The sequence below is a fragment of the Aegilops tauschii genome, chromosome 3 (assembly GCF_002575655.3).
Source record: "Aegilops tauschii subsp. strangulata cultivar AL8/78 chromosome 3, Aet v6.0, whole genome shotgun sequence".
Lineage (NCBI taxonomy): Eukaryota > Viridiplantae > Streptophyta > Magnoliopsida > Poales > Poaceae > Aegilops > Aegilops tauschii.
Genome location: NC_053037.3, coordinates 130486072 through 130508530, shown reverse-complemented (window position 1 = coordinate 130508530; position 22459 = coordinate 130486072).

The window sequence follows — 22459 nt, the reverse complement described above, 5'->3', positions numbered from 1 at the left end:
TATCCTGTCATGGATGTCATGCTCTGCATGTCCTTGGAAAGGATATATCCCTGAAACATGTGTTTAAACACATTTACCTTTCCATTGTTCTGTTTAATCTGATAGACACTTTTCCCTTTCCATTGGTTTGTTTAAACCCTTTCTATGATTTATATGATCTAAGCAGTAATAAGTCACTGCTTTTGTAAGCACCTTGGTGTACCAATCTGTCAGTAAGAACCTGTTACTATTGTTGATGACATTTCGGTAGCCACCGATGGACGAGAACCTTGCCTATTGGCCCGCCTCGTTCAACGAGCAGGAAAATGGTTCTCTTCGTCCCTCGCCCTTGGTATCGATGTTGTTGCCGACATAATTGACAGGCCTTGCTATCGCGACTGTGCAAGATGTCAGCCCCCTTTCTACTTTAAACCACATGGTGGGCCCATAACCCACAGTTCCACAAGATCGAAACCTGACTCTCCTGTACACCTCCTGTTCCCAAAGTTATCCCTCGCGCGTGGCCTCGTATGTAATTCACGTGCCACCGTCCTAGTGATCTATTCTGGTATCAGACGCAATACTTATTCCCGTTGCTCTGGACCCTCTTTCACACTTTGTTTCAGGCATCGAACGATTGCCTACCCGCTTGAAACTTCTCATGGTACCTCCTTACCTTACACTCGATATTTTCTTAAAGTTTCAATTCGAGAGTTACTTTCCGCCACCTTCCCTGATGTTTGCTACCAGATAGTCCACCTTACAGAGGTCCGTTCTCCTGGAATATACCCACCCTTTATTCTTTCGTAAGTACGATGTAGTTCCCGAAGAAAGGATGCCGACTTCGTCATGATGACTTGAAGCAGAGAAATGAAGACCTCATGTAGTGGATCGACCTCTTCGAGAAGAGTAACCAAGACCAAGAAGACTCATTAGAATTCGTAACCAGATCTTTCCCTCTTACTCCGTCTCCTAAATCTCGGGACGAGATTTCTTGTAGTGGAGGAGAATTGTGACGCCCGGATAATTAGGCTACAGTAATTCCCTACTAATGGGGCCACATCACCACGATCACTGTTGTTAATCTTCCGATGATTCAATCCCGTTCAAATTCAAAATTCAAAATCAAGGCAAACGATAAAAGTTTTCAAACATTAAAACTAAACTGTTCAAAATGGAACAAATAAATCCTAAGTAATAATGGAGGAGAAACCACACTTTTATAAAAATTGTAAATACTCTAAAATGAGCAAAACAACATCTAAAACCGATAATTAAATGCTTTTTATAATATATAAAATATTAAACTAATTTATTTGGGAGCCCAAGTTATTGTGACATTAGAATAAGTAGTAACACTATTTTAGGAACTAATTTAGTATTTTATAAAACTATAGTAAATAGAAAGTGAAATAAAATGTAAAAAGGAAATAGATAAAAGAAAACCAAAGCAAAAAATAAATAAAAAGAAAGCCTCCTGCCCTCTAGGCCTCGGCCCACCCGAGCCGGCCTAGTGGCCCACTTCCCCCGGTCAACCCTCTCGTCCCCCTGTTCCCCTGACCCGAGCCGGGCGCCCGTTCCCGCCGGACCACCTCGCCGGCTCCGTCGCTACAGCGCGCCGCGGGAGGATAAGGCCGCCATGACGCGCCTCGGGATGCCTCCTCTCCCACTCGCCTCTCCCAGATCCAGTTCCCCTCTCCTCCCTCTCCCGCACGCGCCCGCTCCCTTCTTCCCTCTCTATTCGGGCGCGGCCGACGTCGCACCACCGTCGATCTCGCGGCCGCCGGCGCTCTTTGGTTCCTCCGACGAGTCTGGAAGGCCAGCCGGCCTCTGCCCCTTCCTCCTCGACCGGCGGTTGGAGTTCGGAAACTCTACGCGTGCCGGATCGAACCTTCGTCAACCTCGGGCCGCCAGCGACCTCCTCCCTCACCGGCCGGCCACTACTGCTCCTAAGCCCCTCGAAGGCCTCCTTGCGCCGCGGCGGTGAGCTCTGCTCCTCCCTCCTTCTGCCGCTCTTTTCCGCACCCGTAACTGCCATCGCCATGGATGGCCGCGCTGAGCTCCGCCGTGCAGCTAGTCGCCGTCGTTGTAGTCGTTGCCAAGGCCGGGCAAGCACGTCAACATGCTCAGGGCGCCTCCCTGGTGCCGCTCGAGCCTCAAGCTCGCCTCCTCGTGCCCTCTGTCGCCGTTGGCGGAGATGGCCGAACTCCGGCGTCTGCCTCGCCGCGTGCCGTCGTCGTTTTAGGCCTTCCCGAGGCCAACCGTTAGCGCCACGTGACGCGCCTCGCTCCCCTCTTTCGAACGCCACCTCGCGCGCGCAAAAGGGTGGCTGGAGCGCGTTTTCTGACGAGTTCCGAGGCCACGCCGCTGCAGGTTTGGTCGCCGGCGTGATTCCGGTGCCGACGCCGGCGAGGCTGACCTGGCGCTGACGTATGGGGCCCGCTGAGCCACTAGCGGTGGGCCCAGTTGACTCGTTGACTGGGTCAACCCACTGACATGTGGGGCCGAGTCAATAAAACGAGTTAGATAAATAGAAAATCTGTTAATTAAATTGATTAATTAATCTATTCACCAATTAGACACTGACAGTGGGCCCTGCTTGATAATTAGTATTAGATTAGTCCAATATACCCTGTTTAATTAGTCCAGTCACTGACCAGTGGGTCCCACTGGACCCACAGGTCAGGTTTGACCAGTCAATGGTCACAGTTGACTGCTGATATCGCTGTGATGTCATGCTGACGTCTTTTCCCATTTCTGTTAATCTAAATAAATCCAGAAAATGGTTTGATCTTTGAAAAATCATAGTAATTAAACCGTAACTCGGATGAAAATGTTTACTACATGAAAGTTGCTCAGAACGACGAGGCGAATCCCAAAACGAGGTCCATTTGCCTGTCAGATGCCTCTAACTATCTGAACATGGAACATTCCCTCTCCGGTCATCTGTCTGACACAGGTCCGGAACCGGGAAAACATTCCCGGTTGGATTCCCCCTTCACCTATATCGTGTAGCCCTACGTTAGTACACTCCTAGCGTTGCGTATTGCCATGTTATGCCTTGTGATGCTTTGTTTGCTCTGTATTTACTGTTTCTCCCCCCCTCTTCTCTCCGGTAGACCCCGAGACCGATGCCGCCCCTGTGATCGACTACGTCGACGACGACACTTCTTCCTTTTCAGCAGAGCTTCCAGGCAAGCCCCCCCTTGATCACCAGATATCGCCTTTTCTTCTCTATACTGCTTGCATTAGAAGAGTGTAGCATGTTACTGCTTTCGGTTAATCCTATTCTGCTGCATAGCCCGTCATTGTTGCTACAGTTGTTACCCTTACCTGCTATCCTACTGCTTAGTATAGGATGCTAGTGTTCCATCAGTGGCCCTACTCTCTTGTCCGTCTGCCAAGCTATACTACTGGGCCGTAATCACTAGGGAGGTGATCACGGGTATATACTATGTACTTTATATACATGACACATGTGGTGACTAAAGTCGGGTCAGCTCGTTGAGTACCCGCAAGTGATTCCGATGAGGGGGCTGAAAGGACAGGTGGCTCCATCCCGGTAGAGGTGGGCCTGGGTTCCTGACGGCCCCTGACTGTTACTTTGTGGCGGAGCGACAGGGCAGGTTGAGACCACCTAGGAGAGAGGTGGGCCTGGCCCTGGTCGGCGTTCGCGGATACTTAACACGCTTAACGAGATCTTGGTATTTGATCTGAGTCTGGCCATTTGGTCTATACGCACTAACCAACTACGCGGGAACAGTTATGGGCACTCGGCGTCGTGGTATCAGCCGAAGCTCTTTTTGACGTCGGCGACTGAGTGGCGTGCGCCGCATTGGACCGTAAGCTCGCGCTTGTATTAAGGGGGCTAGGTCTTCTTCCGGCCGCGTACGCAACGTACAGGTGTGCAATGGGCGATGGGCCCAGACCCCTGAGCGCATGGGATTTAGACCGGCATGCTAATCTCTCTGTTGAGCCTAGGTGGGGCTGCGACGTGTTGATCTTCCGCGGCCGGGCATGACCCAGAAAAGTGTGTCCGGCCAAATGGAATCGAGTGTGTTGGGTTATGTGGTGCACCCCTGCAGGGAAGTTTATCTATTCGAATAGCCGTGTCCCTCGGTAAAAGGACGACCCGGAGTTGTACCTTGACCTTATGACAACTAGAACTGGATACTTAATAAAACACACCCTTCCAAGTGCCAGATATAACCCGGTGATCGCTCTCTAATAGGGCGACGAGGAGGGGATCCCCGGGTAGGATTATGCTATACGATGCTACTTGGTGAACTTACCATCTGCTCTTTCCTACATGCTGCAAGAGTAGGTGGCCTGAAGCGTAGTCTTCGACAGGATTAGCTATCCCCCTCTTATTCTGGCATTCTGCAGTTCAGTCCACCGATATGGCCCTTTACACATATACCCATGCATATGTAGTGTAGCTCCTTGCTTGCGAGTACTTTGGATGAGTACTCACGGTTGCTTTTCTCCCTCTTTTCCCCCTTTCCATTCTACCTGATTGTCGCAACCAGATGTTGGAGCCCAGGAGCTTGACGCCACCGTCGACGACGACTCCTACTACACTGGAGGTGCCTACTACTATGTGCAGGCCGCTGACGACGACCAGGGGTAGTTTAGGAGGATCCCAGGCAGGAGGCATGCACCTCTTTCGATCTGTATCCCAGTTTGTGGTAGCCTTCTTAAGGCAAACTTGTTTAACTTATGTCTGTACTCAGATATTGTTGCTTTCGCTGACTCGTCTATGATCGAGCACTTGTATTCGAGCCCTCGAGGCCCCTGGCTTGTATTATGATGCTTGTATGACTTATTTTTATTTTTAGAGTTGTGTTGTGATATCTTCCCGTGAGTCCCTGATCTTGATCGTACACGTTGCGTGTATTATTAGTGCACGGTCAAATCGGGGGCGTCACACACTGGTCAGCTCGATTTGGTGGCTCCATGACTCAGCCAACGGTTGTTCAAGTTCATTATTATCCGGTTAAACTTGAATGCAATGAGCTGAGCCATAATAAAATAACATGATGCAACTACAATGCATGAGCATGATATCATCATAAGCATGGAGGTGCAACATAATCATCAAGCATAACCACAATGAAGCATTAAACCATATGAGCATGGCATACCGACGAGCATAAGCATAACATTACACATGAGCATAGCATGACTACTAGCATCATGAATAAATACCATGCAAGAAAATATCAAGAACACTACCAAGTAAGCATGTGACCAACTAGATGCAAAGGAACATGCATAACAACGGTACTTTGATAGACGACAAGCATGCATCAGGAAGAACACCATTGCTACCGGCATGTACTACTACTACTACCAAGCATAACATGAGAAAATAATACTATCAAGTAGTACGAGATAACAAGATGCATCAGAACATAGCGTGAAGGTGAACATGAAACCACGAGCATAACCGAAACAACGACAGTAGTAGCAAACAAGCAGACAGATAACGGGCAAACTTTTATTAAATATTCAAATAGAAACCATGGCTACTGCATGGCTATCATGCAAGTGGCTGTTGTGTCTTGCCTGGGGGTGACGGAGACTCCGGGAAGAAGTGCGGTGAAGCCGTGGAACGATTTGCCGGACGGTTCTCTCTCGGAGGGGGCTGATTAGAAGCAAGGGCAAAAAGGTATTTTCACTATGGGACCACCTAGTGAAAATGTTACCAACAGCAAGATCTCGAAGAGACGAAGAAGTGAGCGTTGGTTTCACCTCAATCGGAGTTACGGTCGAAAAGATACGAGGGGTGGGAGTTCAGGGACTAATCTATGAATATTTATATCACCAACGGGTCCCTATGAGTGGATAAGGCAAAGGCGCATATTAGAAAATACGCTTTCTGAACTGGAAAGCGTACTTTAGGCAAAAGAGGAAAGAAATACGCTTTCTCCACTGGGTAAGCGTATTTTCAGCAGAAGAAGGATGAAAGTGCGCTTTCAGATTTAGAATACGTACTCTCGGAAAAATCATCTCCACTTGCCACGCTGGCAGAGGTGGCTGGGCCACTAGCGCGTGGGTCCCAGGCGCAGGGAGGGGCCGATCGGGCTCATCTCCTTCCTCCCTGCGCATGTGCTCCCGTGAAGCAGAGGAGGGGAGACAAAGGAGGCCGAGGGAGAGTTTCGTCAGCATGACGGCGTGGTGACGGTGATGGTGAAGTTACCAGCGCAGGGCTTCGCCTAAGCACTACGACGATATGACCGAGGTGTAAAACTGTGGAGGGGGACACCGCACACGGCTAAAGATCAACTTGTGTGTCTATGGGGTGCCCCCTCCCCCGTATATAAAGGAGGGGAGGAGGAGGCCGGCCGGCCCTAGAGGGCGCGCCCAAGGAGGGGAGTCCTACTAGGACTCCATGTCCTAGTAGGATTCCACCAAGAGGGAGAGAGGGGGAAGGAAGGAGAGGGAGGGAGGGAGAAGGAAAGGGGGCGCCACCTGATAACCCACAAGTATAGGGGATGAATTGTAGCCTCTTTCGATAAGTAAGAGTGTCGAACCCAACGAGGAGCTAAAGGTAGAACAAATATTCCCTCAAGTTCTATCGACCACCGATACAACTCTATGCACGCTTAACGTTCGCTTTACCTAGAACAAGTATAAAACTAGAAGTACTTTGTAGGTGTAGTTGGATTGGTTTGCAAGATAATAAAGAGCACGTAAATTAAATCTAGGGGCTGTTTAGATAAAGAAGCAATAAATTTAGTATAGTGAGTGTGGAAAAGTGGCGGTAGGAGTTGCGAAATTGTCCCTAAGCAATTGACTACTTTACTAGACCGATAACAAGTTTTATGTGGGAGAGGCCACTGCTAGCATGTCATCCCTGACTTGGAATTCTATGCACTTATGATTGGAACTATTAGCAAGCATCCGCAACTACTAACGTTCATTAAGGTAAAACCCAACCATAGCATTAAGATATATTGGTCCCCCTTCAATCCCGTATGCATCAATTTCTATGCTAGGTTGAAGCTTCTGTCGCTCTTGCCCTCCAATACATAGTCCTATCAACATACAACTAACCCTATAGTGTGATCCACACGCGCGCTCATATGATGGGCACCAAAGGACAGAAACATAACCACAAGCAAATTAAACCAATCATATTAATTCACCAATTACCGATAGGACAACGAAAATCTACTCAGACATCATAGGATGGCAACACGTCATTGGATAATAATACAAAGCATAAACCACCATGTTCAAGTAGAGCGTACAGCGGGTTGCGGGAGAGTGGACCACTGTAGATAGATGGGGGAAGGTGATGAAGATGTTGGTGAAGATGACGGAGGTGTTGGTGTAGATTGCGGTGACGATGATGGCCCCGGCGGCGTTCCGGCGCCACCGGAAGAGAGGGGGAGAGAGCTCCCCTTCTTCTTCTTCTTCCTTGACCTTCTCCCTAGATGGGAGAAGGGTTTCCCCTCTGGTCCTTGGCATCCATGGCATGGGAGGGGCAAGAGCCCCTCCGAGATTGGATCTGTCTCTCTGTCTCTCTCTGTTTCTCCGTTCCCTGATTCTGCCCTTTCACGTTTCTTAAATTCCCGGAGATCCGTAACTCCGATTGGGCTAAAATTTGGACACAATTTTTATCCGGATATTGGCTTTCTTGCGGCGAAAGAAGGGCACCAACCGCCTTACGGGGTGGCCACGAGGGTCAGGGGCGCGCCCCCTGCCTCGTGGCCCCCTCGGGCATCGTCTCGCGTTGATTCTTCTTCCAAAAAATCACATGTATTCCAAAAAAAAATCTCCGTAAGTTTTTATCCCGTTTGGACTCCGATTGATATGGATTTTCTGCGAAACAAAAAACATGCAACAAACAGGAACTGGCACCGGGCACTGGATCAATATGTTAGTCCCAAAAATAGTATAAAAAGTTGCCTAAAGTATATAAAAGTTGTAGAATATTGGCATGGAACAATAAAAAATTATAGATACGACATAGACGTATCAGCATCCCCAAGCTTAATTCCTGCTCGTCCTCGAGTAGGTAAATGATAAAAAAGATAATGTTTGATGTGGAATGCTACCTAGCATAATCTTGATCACATAATCTAATCATGGCATGAATATTAAGACACGAGTGATTCAAAGCAATAGTCTATCATTTGACATTAAGACAATAATACTTCAAGCATACTAATAAAGCAATCATGTCTTTTCAAAATAACATGGCCAAAGAAAGCTTATCCCTACAAAATCATATAGTCTGGCTATGCTCCATCTTCACCACACAAAATATTCAAATCATGCACAACCCCGATGACAAGCCAAGCAATTGTTTCATACTTTTGACGTTCTCAAACCTTTTCAACTTTCACGCAATACATGAGCGTGAGCCATGGACATAGCACTATAGGTGGAATAGAATATGATGGTGGAGGTTGTGTGGAGAAGACAAAAAGGAGAAAGTCTAACATCGATGCGGCTAATCAATGGGCTATGGAGATGCCCATCAATTGATGTCAATGCGAGGAGTAGGGATTGCCATGCAACGGATGCACTAGAGCTATAAGTGTATGAAAGCTCAAACTGAAACTAAGTGGGTGTGCATCCAACTTGCTTGCTCATGAAGACCTAGGGCATTTGAGGAAGCCCATCGTTGGAATATACAAGCCAAGTTCTATAATGAAAATTCCCACTAGTATATGAAAGTGATAACTCAAGAGACTCTCTATATGAAGAACATGGTGCTACTCTGAAGCACAAGTGTGCTAAAAGGATAGTAACATTGTCCCTTCTCTTTTTTCTCTCATTTCCCCCCTTTTTTAAGGCTTCTTTGGCCTCTCTCTTTTTTTGGGGCTTCTTTGGCCTCTCTCTTTTTTTGGGTCTTCTTTGGCCACTTTTATTTTGATAACCTCACATGGGACAATGTTCTAATAATTATGGTCACCACACTTTTATTTACTTACAACTCAATATTACAACTCGATACTAGAACAAAGATATGACTCTATATGAATGCCTCCGGCGGTGTACCTGGATGTGCAATGATCTAGCGTAGCAATGACATCAAAAAACGGACAAGCCTTGAAAACATCATGCTAGCTATCTTACGATCATGCAAAGCAATATGACAATAAATGCTCAAGTCATGTATATGATGATGATGGAAGTTGCATGGCAATATATCTCAGAATGGCTATGGAAATGCCATGATAGGTAGGTATGGTGGCTGTTTTGAGGAAGATATAAGGAGGCTTATGTGTGATAGAGCGTATCGTATCACGGGGTTTGGATGCACCGGTGAAGTTTGCACCAACTCTCGAGGTGAGAAAGGGCAATGCACGGTACCGAAGAGGCTAGCAATGTTGGAAGGGTGAGAGTGCGTATAATCCATGGACTCAACATTAGTCATAAAGAACTCGCATACTTATTGCAAAAATCTATTAGTCATCGAAACAAAGTACTACGCGCATGCTCCTAGGGGGATAGATTGGTAGGAAAAGACCATCGCTCATCCCCGACCGCCACTCATAAGGAAGACAATCAATAAATACCTCATGCTCCAACTTCGTTACATAACGGTTCACCATACGTGCATCCTACGGGAATCACAAACTTCAACACAAGTATTTCTACAATCCACAACTACCCACTAGCATGACTCTAATATCACCATCTTTATATCGCAAAACTATTGCAAGGAATCAAACATATCATATTCAGTGATCTACAAGTTTTATGTAGGATTTTATGACTAACCATGTGAATGACCAATTCCTGTCATCCCTCTAAATAGATATAAGTGAAGCAAGAGAGCTTAATTCTTTCTACAAAAGATATGCCCACGCTCTAACAAATATAAGTGAAGCAAAAGAGCATTCTACAAATGGCGGTTTTCTATGTGTAGGGAAACAGGCAATCCAAACTTCAAATGATATAAGTGAAGCACATGAAGCATTCTATAAAGCCATACTCAAAAGATATAAGTGAAGTGCAATGAGCATTCTATAAATCAACCGAGGATTATCTCATACCAGCATGGTGCATCAAATTAAAGTTAAAACTAAATGCAAAAGACGCTCCAAGATTTGCACATATCACATGAACGAAACGAAACCAAAAACATACCGATACTTGTTGAAGAAAGATGGGATGCCTTCCGGGGCATCCCCAAGCTTAGACACTTGAGTCTCCTTGAATATTTACTTGGGGTGCCTTGGGCATCCCCAAGCTTGAGCTCTTGCATCTCCTCCTCCTCACATCAAGACCTCCTTGATCTTCGAACACTTCATCCACACAAAACTCAACAGAAATCTCGGTAAGATCCGTTAGTATAATAAAGCAAATCACTACTCTAAGTACTGTTGCAAACCAATTCATATTTTGTTTTTGCATTCTAGCTACTTTAATACAACTTTTCCATGGCTTAATCCACTGATAGAAATTGATAGTTTCATCAAAACAAGCAAACTATGCATCAAAAACAGAATCTGTCTTAAACAGGACAGTCTGGTAATCTGAACATTAACCATACCTATGGTACTCCAAAAATTCTGAAAACATTAGGAAAAATAAACAATTTGTATAGAAAGACAGTGCAAAAAGTTTCAGAACCGTTTGACGTTCCAGTAAAATATGTAAAATCGTGCACTACAGCCAAAGTTTCTGTTTTGCACCGCACAAGCCAACAAGCAATGTAAACATCCTAAAGGCAAATCTTGGCACATTATTTTTGTTTTTAAACTTTATAAAAGCACACAACAGAAATAAATGTCTCTCTAAAACTTCCGGGTTGTCTCCCTGGCAGCACTTTCTTTAAAGCCATTAAGCTAGGCATATAGTGCTCAAGTAATGGATCCACCCGGATCCCAAGGTATATCAAAGCCAATTTTAATTAACAATGATTTGTGATTTAGTAGTGAGCACAAAGTAACATATATCATGCAACAACGAAGTCTAACTCTCTTCCTATGCATCGACATGTCATAAAAGAACAATTCATGCACACCTAGTAAAGGCCAATGCATAGTATAAACAGTTTCTTGCAATTTTATCATATTGGAAACATGGAGAGGCGGAGATGTAGTTACTCTCTCATAATAATTGCAAGAAGGAGAAGCAAGCACATGCATATTATATCTATCAAAATCATCATGTGTAGTAGTGAAACGTAACCCATCAATATAATCCTTAATAAGGGCAAACTTCTCCGATATAGTGTAGTCGGGAGAATTCAAAAAGATAATAGGACTATCATGCGTGGGCGCAATAGCAACAATTTCATGTTTAACATAAGGAACTATAGCAAGTTCATCTCCATAAGCATAATTCATATTGGCATCTTGGCCACAAGCATAGCAAGCATCATCAAAAAGGGATATTTCAAAAGAATCAACGGGATCATAACAATCATCATAGCAATCATCCTTCGGTAAGCACGAAGGGAAATTAAAGAATGTATGAGTTGAAGAGTTACTCTCATTAGAAGGGTGGCACGGGTAGCTAATCCGCTCTTCCTCCTTTTGTTCTTCGCTCTCCTCATCATCTTTTTGATCCAATGAGCTCACAATGTCATTAATTTCTTCTTCCATAGACTCCTGCAAAATATTAGTCTCTTCTTGGACAGCGGAGGAGTCCTTAGTATATGGTTTAATATAGGCATTAGAAGCATAATTATCATAGCAATATTTAAGTATGGCAAAATTTTCAGATTTGTAAAGAGTAGCATCATACTTTCCAATCAAAGAAGCAATTTCATAAGCACCCTTAAAAGCAACAAATTCTTCAATTTGTTGAACATCATAGTAATTATAAACACCCTTAGCATACGAAGATACGATTCCATTATCACTAAACTCACATTGGTAGGGAAGGTGTTTCTTAGGGTCTTCAGGACAACAAGTAAAATCATATATTTCACATAAATTCCAAGCATAGCATTGCAAACGATGAATCTGATCCAGTAAAAGTTTCCCTTTTTGAGATAAGCGGTGTCGCACATAACAAGCATGCTCATCTAAAGATTTGCCCTCAACTAAGCTAGTTGGGGTTTCAGCACGAGCACATAGGGATCGAAGATGATCCAAGTAAAAAGCTTCAGGAGTGTGATAGATTTTGAGTGGTTCTTCAACCATTGGTGTAGTAGGTACAACTAATTTTTTGGTATTTTGTGTTTCCTACCCATAACTAAAGATAGAAAACAAGAGCACAAAATAAAAACTACTTAGTGATAAAGCAAACAAGCACACACGAGAATGTTCACCCCACGCTATAACTCCCCGGCAACGGCGCCAGAAAAAGGTCTTGATAACCCACAAGTATAGGGGATCAATTGTAGCCTGTTTCGATAAGTAAGTGTGTCGAACCCAACGAGGATCTAAAGGTAGAACAAATATTCCCTCAAGTTCTATAGACCACCGATACAACTCTACGCACGCTTAACGTTCGCTTTACCTAGAACAAGTATAAAACTAGAAGTACTTTGTAGGTGTTGTTGGATTGGTTTGCAAGATAATAAAGAGCAGGTAAATAAAATCTAGGGGATGTTTAGATAAAGAAGCAGGAAAGTTAGTATAGCGAGTGTGGAAAAGTGGTGGTAGGAGTTGCGAAATTGTCCCTAAGCAATTGACTACTTTACTAGACCGATAGCAAGTTTTATGTGGTACATGTCATCCCTGACTTGGAATTCTATGCACTTATGATTGGAACAATTAGCAAGCATCCGCAACTACTAACGTTCATTAAGGTAAAACCCAACCATAGCATTAAGATATATTGGTCCCCCTTCAATCCTGTATGCATCAATTTTTATGCTATGAAGCTTCTGTCACTCTTGCCCTCCAATACATAGTCCTATCAACATACAACTAACCCTATGGTGTGATCCACATGCGCGCTCATATGATGGGCACCAAAGGACAGCAACATAACCGCAAGCAAATTAAACCAATCATAGCAATTCACCAATTACTGATAGGACAACGAAAATCTACTCAGACATCATAGGATGGCAACACATCATTGGATAATAATACGAAGCATAAAGCACCATGTTCAAGTAGAGGGTACAGCGGGTTGCGGGAGAGTGGACCGCTGTAGATAGATGGGGGAAGGTGATGAAGATGTTGGTGAAGATGACGGAGGTGTTGGTGTAGATTGCGGTGACGATGATGGCCCCGGCGGCGTTCCGGCGCCACCGGAAGAGAGGGGGAGAGAGCCCCCTTCTTCTTCTTCTTCTTCTTCTTCCTTGACCTTCTCCCTAGATGGGAGAAGGGTTTCCCCTCTGGTCCTTGGCTTCCATGGCATGGTAGGGGCGAGAGCCCCTCCGAGATTGGATCTGCCTCTCTCTGTTTCTGCGTTTCCTGATTCTGCCCTTTCACCGTTTCTTAAATTCCTGGAGATCCGTAACTCCGATTGGGCTGAAATTTGGACATGATTTTTATCCGGATATTGGCTTTCTTGCGGCGAAAGAAGGGTACTAACTGCCTTACGGTGTGGCCACGAGGGTCAGGGGTGCGCCCACCCCCCTGGGGCGCGCCCCCTGCCTCGTGGCCCCCTCGGGCATCGTCTCGTGTTGATTCTTCTTCCAAAAAATCACATATATTCCAAAAAAAATCTCCGTAAGTTTTTATCCCGTTTGGACTCCATTTGATATAGATTTTCCGCGAAACAAAAAACATGCAACAAACACGAACTGGCACTGGGCACTGGATCAATATGTTAGTCCCAAAAATAGTATAAAAAGTTGCCAAAAGTGTATAAAAGTTGTAGAATATTGGCATGGAACAATAAAAAATTATAGATACGACGGAGACGTATCACCGCCCCCCTTCCCTTATCCAATTCGGACTGCAAGGGGGGCGGCCTGCCCTTGCTGCCCTCCTCTCTCTCCAATAAGGCCCATGGTGGCCCATTAGTTCCCCCGGGGGGTTCCGGTAACCCCTCCGGCACTCCGGTTTTACCCGAAACCATCCGGAACACTTCCGGTGTCCGAATAACATGGTCCAATATATCAATCTTTTGTCTCGACCATTTTGAGACTCCTCGTCATGTTCGTGATCTCATCTGGGACTCCGAACAACCTTCGGTACATCAATTCACATAACTCATAATACAAATCGTCATCGAACGTTAAGCGTGCGGACCCTATGGGTTTGAGAACTATGTAGACATGAATGAGACACATCTCCGGTCAATAACCAATAGCGGAACCTGGATGCTCATATTGGCTCCTACATATTCTACGAATATCTTTATCGGTCAAACCGCATAACAACATACGTTGTTCCCTTTGTCATTGGTATGTTACTTGCCTGAGATTCGATCGTCGGTATCACCATACCTAGTTCAATCTCGTTACCGGCAAGTCCGTTTACTCGTTCTATAATGCATCATCCCGCAACTAACTCATTAGTCACATTGCTTGCAAGGCTTATAGTGATGTGCATTATCGAGAGGGCCCAGAGATACCTCTTTGACAATCGGAGAGAAAAATCCTAATCTCGATCTATGCCAACTCAACAAACACCATCGGAGACACCTGGAGAGCATCTTTACAATCATCCAGTTACATTGTGATGTTTGATAGCACACTAAGTGTTCCTCCGGTATTCAGGAGTTGCATAATCTCATAGTCATAGGAACATGTATAAGTCATGAAGAAAGCAATAGCAATAAATTAAACGGTCATAGTGCTAAGCTAACGGATGGGTCTTGTCCATCACATCATTCTCTAATGATGTGATCCCGTTAATCAAATGACAACACATGTCTATGGTTAGGAAACTTAACCATCTTTGATTAACGAGCTAGTTAAGTAGAGGCATACTAGGGACACTCTGTTTGTCTATGTATTCACACATGTACTAAGTTTCCGGTAATACAATTCTAGCATGAATAATAAACATTTATCATGATACAAGGAAATATAAATAACAACTTTATTATTGCCTCTAGGGCATATTTCCTTCAGTCTCCCACTTGCACTAGAGTCAATAATCTAGATTACATTGTAATGATTCTAACACCCATGTAGTCTTGGTGCTGATCATGTTTTGCTCGTGAGAGAGGCTTAGTCAACGGGTCGGCAACATTCAGATCCGTATGTACCTTGCAAATTTCTATGTCTTCCTCCTTGACTTGATCGCGGATGGAATTGAAGCGTCTCTTGATGTGCTTGGTTCTCTTGTGAAATCTGGATTCCTTTGCCAAGGCAATTGCACCAGTATTGTCACAAAAGATTTTCATTGGACCCGATGCACTAGGTATGACACCTAGATCGGATATGAACTCCTTCATCCAGACTCCTTCATTTGCTGCTTCCGAAGAAGCTATGTACTCCGCCTCACACGTAGATCCCGCCACGACGCTCTGTTTAGAACTGCACCAACTGGCAGCTCCACCATTCAATATAAATACGTATCCGGTTTGTGACTTAGAGTCATCCGGATCAGTGTCAAAGCTTGCATCGACGTAACCATTTACGACGAGCTCTTTATCACCTCCATAAACGAGAAACATATCCTTAGTCCTTTTCAGGTATTTCAGGATGTTCTTGACCGCTGCCCAGTGATCCACTCCTGGATTACTTTGGTACCTCCCTGCTAAACTAATAGCAAGGCACACATCAGGTCTGGTACACAGCATTGCATACATGATAGAACCTTTGGCTGAAGCATAGGGAATGACTTTCATTTTCTCTCTATCTTCTGCAGTGGTCGGGCATTGAGTCCGACTTAACTTCACACCTTGTAACACAGGCAAGAACCCTTTCTTTGCTTGATCCGTTTTGAACTTCTTCAAAACTTTATCAAGGTATGTGCTTTATGAAAGTCCAATTAAGCGTCTTGATCTATCTCTATAGATCTTGATGCCCAATATATAAGTAGCTTCGCCAAGGTCTTTCATTGAAAAATTCTTATTCAAGTATCCTTTTATGCTATCCAGAAATTTCGTATCATTTCCGATCAACAATATGTCATCCACATATAATATCAGAAATGCTATAGAGCTCCCACTCACTTTATTGTAAATACAGGCTTCTCCAAAAGTCTGTATAAAACCATATGCTTTGATCACACTATCTAAGCGTATATTCCAACTCCGAGATGCTTGCACCAGTCCACAAATGGATCGCTGGAGCTTGCACACTTTGTTAGCACTGTTTGGATTGACAAAACCTTCTGGTTGTATCATATACAACTCTTCTTTAAGATATCCATTAAGGAATGCAGTTTTGACATCCATTTGCCAAATTTCATAATCATAAAATGTGGCAATTGCTAACATGATTCGGACGGACTTAAGCATCGCTACGGGTGAGAAGGTCTCATCGTAGTCAATTCCTTGAACTTGTCGAAAACCTTTCACAACAAGTCGAGCTTTGTAGATAGTAACATTACCGTCAGCGTCAGTCTTCTTCTTGAAGATCCATTTATTCTCTATGGCTTGCCGATCATCGGGCAAGTCAACCAAAGTCCACACTTTGTTTTCATACATGTATCCCATCTCAGATTTCATGGCCTCAAGCCATTTCGCAGAATCTGGGCTCATCATCGCTTCCTCATAGTTCGTAGGTTCGTCATGGTCAAGTAACATGACTTCCAGAACAGGATTACCGTACCACTCTGGTGCACATCTTACTCTGGTTGACCTACGAGGTTTGTTAGTAACTTGATCAGAAGTTTCATGATCATCATCATTAGCTTCCTCACTAATTGGTGTAGGAATCGCGGGAACTGATTCCTGTGATGAACTACTTTCCAATAAGGGAGCAGGTACAATTACCTCATCAAGTTCTACTTTCCTCCCACTCACTTCTTTCGAGAGAAACTCCTTCTCTAGAAAGGATCCATTCTTAGCAACGAATATCTTGCCTTCGGATCTGTGATAGAAGGTGTACCCAACAGTCTCCTTTGGGTATCCTATGAAGACACATTTCTCCGATTTGGGTTCGATCTTATCAGGTTGAAGCTTTTTCAAATAAGCACCGCAGCCCCAAACTTTAAGAAACGACAACTTGGGTTTCTTGCCAAACCATAGTTCATATGGTGTCGTCTCAACGGATTTAGATGGTGCCCTATTTAACGTGAATGCAGCCGTCTCTAAAGCATAACCCCAAAACGATAGCGGTAAATCAGTAAGAGACATCATAGATCGCACCATATCTAATAAAGTGCGGTTACGATGTTTGGACACACCATTACGCTGTGGTGTTCCGAGTGGCGTGAGTTGCGAAACTATTCCGCATTGTCTCAAATTAAGACCAAACTCGTAACTCAAATATTCACCTCCACGATCAGATCGTAGAAACTTTATTTTTTTGTTATGATGATTTTCCACTTCACTCTGAAATTCTTTGAACTTTTCAAATGTTTTAGACTTATGTTTCGCTGTCGGGACCCCGATTCCGAGTCACACCGATCTAGCCTGTAACACCTCATATCACTTTGCGGCCTCACGCACGGTACTCCCACGGGTGTCGCCTTACCATGGCCCGAAACCGTTTGCGCCTTTTGGCTCACGTATATGACAATGTCGCTAGCATCCATATGATAGAGAACCCGGGCCGACATGGCTAGTCGTGAACCCAAAGCGGCACTAACGTATGGGGACAGGCATACATGAATCAACATCGAACGTGTCGGTCAGCAGCGTGCGAATCCGGGCTGTAGCACTGGGCTAACAGGACTCCGGGAACCCGGGCTGTAGCAGGCTAGGCAGGACTCCGGATGTCACCGTGTGACATTTCCCCGAAGGGACAGACACATGAACGATATGAAACACATGCCGGCCAGTCAAGTGTTCAGAGCAGTAGTGCTGGGCTAGCAGGACTCCGGTGAACCGGGCTGTAGCGGACTACTATGGCTCAAGGAGGCACTAGACTACATTTCCCCATAAGAGAGGCTGCTAAGGATAGACAACTAGATTGTCGGATCCCACACATACCAAGCATTTCAATCATACACACAATATGCTCGATATGTGCAAATACAACAAGGCATCACAACAAGACTCTACGACTCAGAGTATTTATTCATTAGGCTCCGAAGAGCCAGATATTACAAACATGGGTCTCATGACCAACATTCAGAGCATACAAGTCAAAGCACATGCGGAAGCTTAACATGTGTGAGTACAGACATCTACAAATGAAAAAGGCTGAGAAGCCTGACCATTTACTAGATCCTGCCGAGGGCACAAGATCGTAGCTGAGGTATCAAGCTAAACGTCGAAGTCCACACGGAGATACTAGCGAGACTGACGTCTCTCTGCAAAACATAAAATAAGCAAACGTGAGTACAAATGTACCCAGCAAGACTTACATCAGAACTATCTACATATGCATCGGTATCAACAAAGGGGGTGGTGGAGTTTAACTGCAGCAAGCCAGCTTTGACTCGGTGGCTATCCTGAACTACGACTGCAAGTAACTCTTTTGAGGTGGCGCACACGAGTCCACATATTCACCATATCAATACACCACTATGGATCCGCTCCCGTCTCCCTACGAGAACGCCATCCATAGCACTCACGCTTATCTTGCGCATTTTAGAGTATCCACTTCCACTTGTCTATGAACTGTACAGGCAACCCAGAAGTCCTTTACCGCGGACACGGCTATTCGAATAGATCGTATTAACCCTGCAGGGGTGTACTTCGTCACACACGCTCTCGCCACTTACCACCATGTACACGTCGTGTACCTCGGCAACCTTCAAGCGGAAGCCTGGCGAGGGAGTCGGCCACGACCTGACTAACCACACAAGTCTCTCATCCAGGTTTATCGCCTATTCGGGTTCCATCCGCAAGGAGATCCGGCCGGGGTGTCGCTCACGGCCCCAAACGATGTGAACAGGGTTCCCAAGCCCACCTCGACGGATGGATCTACGCTTGGTACACCGTGCCATGGTGCCTAGTCTGTCCCAAGCCCACCTGTACCGGGTACCACTTGGTAGACTACTAACACAACCTACAAACACCAGAAACTAGTTGCAACTCCTGGACAGAGATCGAGGCGGTTAATAAGCCGAGAGGGGTCGAGTTACCGGAACCCAATGTGTGGTAGTAACTGTTCATGGATCACAAACACAGAACTCAGTTCCTGAGGACGGTTTCAATGAGACAACCCACCATGTACTCCTACATGGCCTCTCACCGCTACCTTTACCAAATCGTGTTCACACCCTTAGCTCTCACACAGTAGGACATGTTCACCACTTTCCAATTCATTCCCGATGAATCAGACCTGACACAACTCTAAGCAATAGCAGGCATGACAAACAAGCATGAATGAGTAGGCACATCAGGGCTCAAACAACTCCTACTCATGCTAGTGGGTTTCATCTATTTACTGTGGCAATGACAGGTCATGCAGAGGATAAAGGGGTTCAACTACCGCAGCAAGTAACAGATGAATCGTTGTTGTCCTAATGCAGTAAAAGAGAGCAGGAGCGAGAGAGTGGGATTGTATCGGAATGAACAAGGGGGTTTTGCTTGCCTGGCACTTCTGAAGATAGCATTGAGTCTTCATTAGTGTCAGCGATCACAACGTCGGAACATCGTCTACTGAGGGGGAACAAACACCGGCAACAGAGAGGAAACACAATCAATGCAATGCAACAATATGATTCATGAATGTGACATGGCAATATGCTGTGAATTGAGCTAATGCAGCTAGCAACATGTTAAATGGAGTTGGCTTGAATCCTAGGTTCAATTCAAACTCCATATGTGAGGGTTTAAATGCCATTTATATGACTTGGCCTAAACAGCAGCCATAAGTTGTTCTAACATGCATGGAGATGGTACAGATGGATAGATTGGATTTTTCTGATCATTTTTCATATATAAATTATTTGATTTGGAGCTACGGTTGAATTTCTATGAATTTTAGAAGTTTGCACTATTTTCTGGAATTTCCTGTATAAGAATAATTCCAGTAATTAGATTACTGCGTCAGGATGACGTCAGCTGGTCAGCGGGGTCGTCCAGGTCAAACCTGACGTGTGGGGGCCACACGTCAGTGACACGGGGACTAATCCCGGTCAAAACCAGCGCTGATTGGGTTTGACCCTGTGGTAGGGCCCACTGTCAGTGGCTGTGAGGTGGCTAGTTAAGGGATTAGCCTCTAATGATGAAGCCACATCATCATCGCCGGACTCTGGCCGGCGGCGACCATTCCGCACGGCGGAGCTGCAGCTGGGCGGCGCTAGGGGCTGCGGTTAGGTGCGGTGCGACCACCAGGAGGGAGCCCATGCTCGTCCGCATCCAACGGGGTAGGCAGCAGCGACTGGGGTGCGATGTACTCGCCGGAGACGAGCTCGCGGCGGCGGCCGGAGTTCGGGAACATGCGGGGGTTCGGTGTTCCGGTGCACGGGAGAGCTAGTTAGGGGCTGCGTTGGACTCATCGTTGCTCCAGGAGCACGCCGGAGGCACAATCTTGAGCGGAGATGCACGATGGCTGCGAGAGCAACGACCATGGCGGACGGCGGCGCTCGGGTACGGCGGCTGGCACGACTAGAGGCGTAATCGAGCTCGGGGAGAGGGGGTTACGACGCGGGAGCTCACGGTGGTTGCAGAGGTCGTCGAAGCGGGCTCGGGGAAGGCTTGACGGCGTCGGAATCCCGGCGGCGATCTCCTGTGGCCGAGGAAGAAGATGAGGACGTCGAGGGCATTGCGGTGCTTCCCAGCTCACGTGGCTTGGTGGGGTAGATGCGGACGGCGTGGCGGAGCTCTCGAGCACGTTGGAAGGGCGAGGGAGGCCCGGTGGTCGTGGCAACAGCGAGCGGCGGCGACGGCATACTCGGCCATGGGGGGGAACAGAGGAGCGAGGGAGAAGTGAGAGGGGGTCGGGGAGGTGGCGTGGCACTCGTGGAGGCGTCCAGAAGCGGCGGAAGCAGGAGGTGGTCTCGCGCGCGGCGACCACACGCCCGGCGTCCCTCTGGCGTCCTTCTGGCGCGAGGTGGGAGACGGTGGCGGCTCTGGTGGGCTGGGCCAGCTCCTGGGCCGTGGTGGGGCGCCAGTGAGTCCAGGTGAGGGGCCCAGTGGCCTTCTCTCTCTTACTTAATTGTTTCTGTTTTTTTCTATTTTATTTCTCTGTTTTGAATTAGTAAAAATACTAATTCATTTTGTAAGATCCTGAAAATAATTGTGGGCACTTTTGAAACTATTTCCAACAGCCCTCAAATGCTTTAAGATTATTTGGACAGTTAAAATATTTTATAGAATTTAAATGTCCAAATTCAAATACTTATGATTTAATTCAAAAATCCAGAATGTCCTAGAAAAAGTGTGCACCATTTTTGCCAGGGGTTTTAGCCCAATCCAGAAATGATGAACATTTTATGAAGGGCATTTTGGGTTCATTGAAACCAATTTTAGTAAACCCTAGTTGGTTTCAGGGGGTGCTGGGGGTTCTGTCATCCCCATTTCAACTTTCAATAAATTTAGACATGATGCATGCATGACTAGCTAGCCTAGTGCATAGCAGGGCTAGGGATGTGACATTCATCAAGTAGATATACCCATATCTGCTCAAATCATCTGTGAAGGTCGGAAAATAACGATACCCGCCGCGAGCATCAACACTCATCGGACTGCATACATCAGTATGTATTATTTCCAACAAGTCTGTTGCTCGCTCCATTGTTCCGGAGAACGGAGTCTTAGTCATCTTGCCCATGAGGCATGGTTCGCAAGCATCAAGTGATTCCAAAAGCCCATCAGCATGGAGTTTCTTCATGCGCTTTACACCAATATGACCTAAACGGCAGTGCCACAAATAAGTTGCACTACCATTATTAAACTTATATCTTTTGGCTTCAATACTATGAATATGTGTATCACTACTATCTAGATTCAATAAAAATAGACCACTCATCAAGGGTGCATGACCATAAAAGATATTACTCATATAAATAGAACAACCATTATTCTCTGATTTAAATGAATAACCGTCTCGCATCAAACAAGATCCAGATATAATGTTCATGCTTAACGCTGGCACCAAATAACAATTATTCAGGTCTAAAACTAATCCCGAAGGTAGATGTAGAGGTAGCGTGCTGGCGGCAATCACATCGACTTTGGAACCATTTCCCACGCGCATCGTCACCTCGTCCTTAGCCAATCTTCGCTTAATCCATAGCCCCTATTTTGAGTTGCAAATATGAGCAACAGAACCAGTATCAAATACCCAGGTTCTACTACGAGCATTAGTAAGGTACACATCAATAATATGTATATCAAATATACCTTTCACTTTGCCATCCTTCTTATCCACCAAATACTTGGGGCAGTCCCGCTTCCAGTGACCAGTCCCTTTGCAGTAGAAGCACTCAGTCTCAGGCTTAGGTCTAGACTTGGGCTTCTTCGCTTGAGCAACAACTTGCTTGTCATTCTTCTTGAAGTTCCCCTTCTTCCCTTTGCCCTTCTTCTTGAAACTAGTGGTCTTTTTAACCATCAACACTTGATGCTCCTTCTTGATTTCTACCTCCAC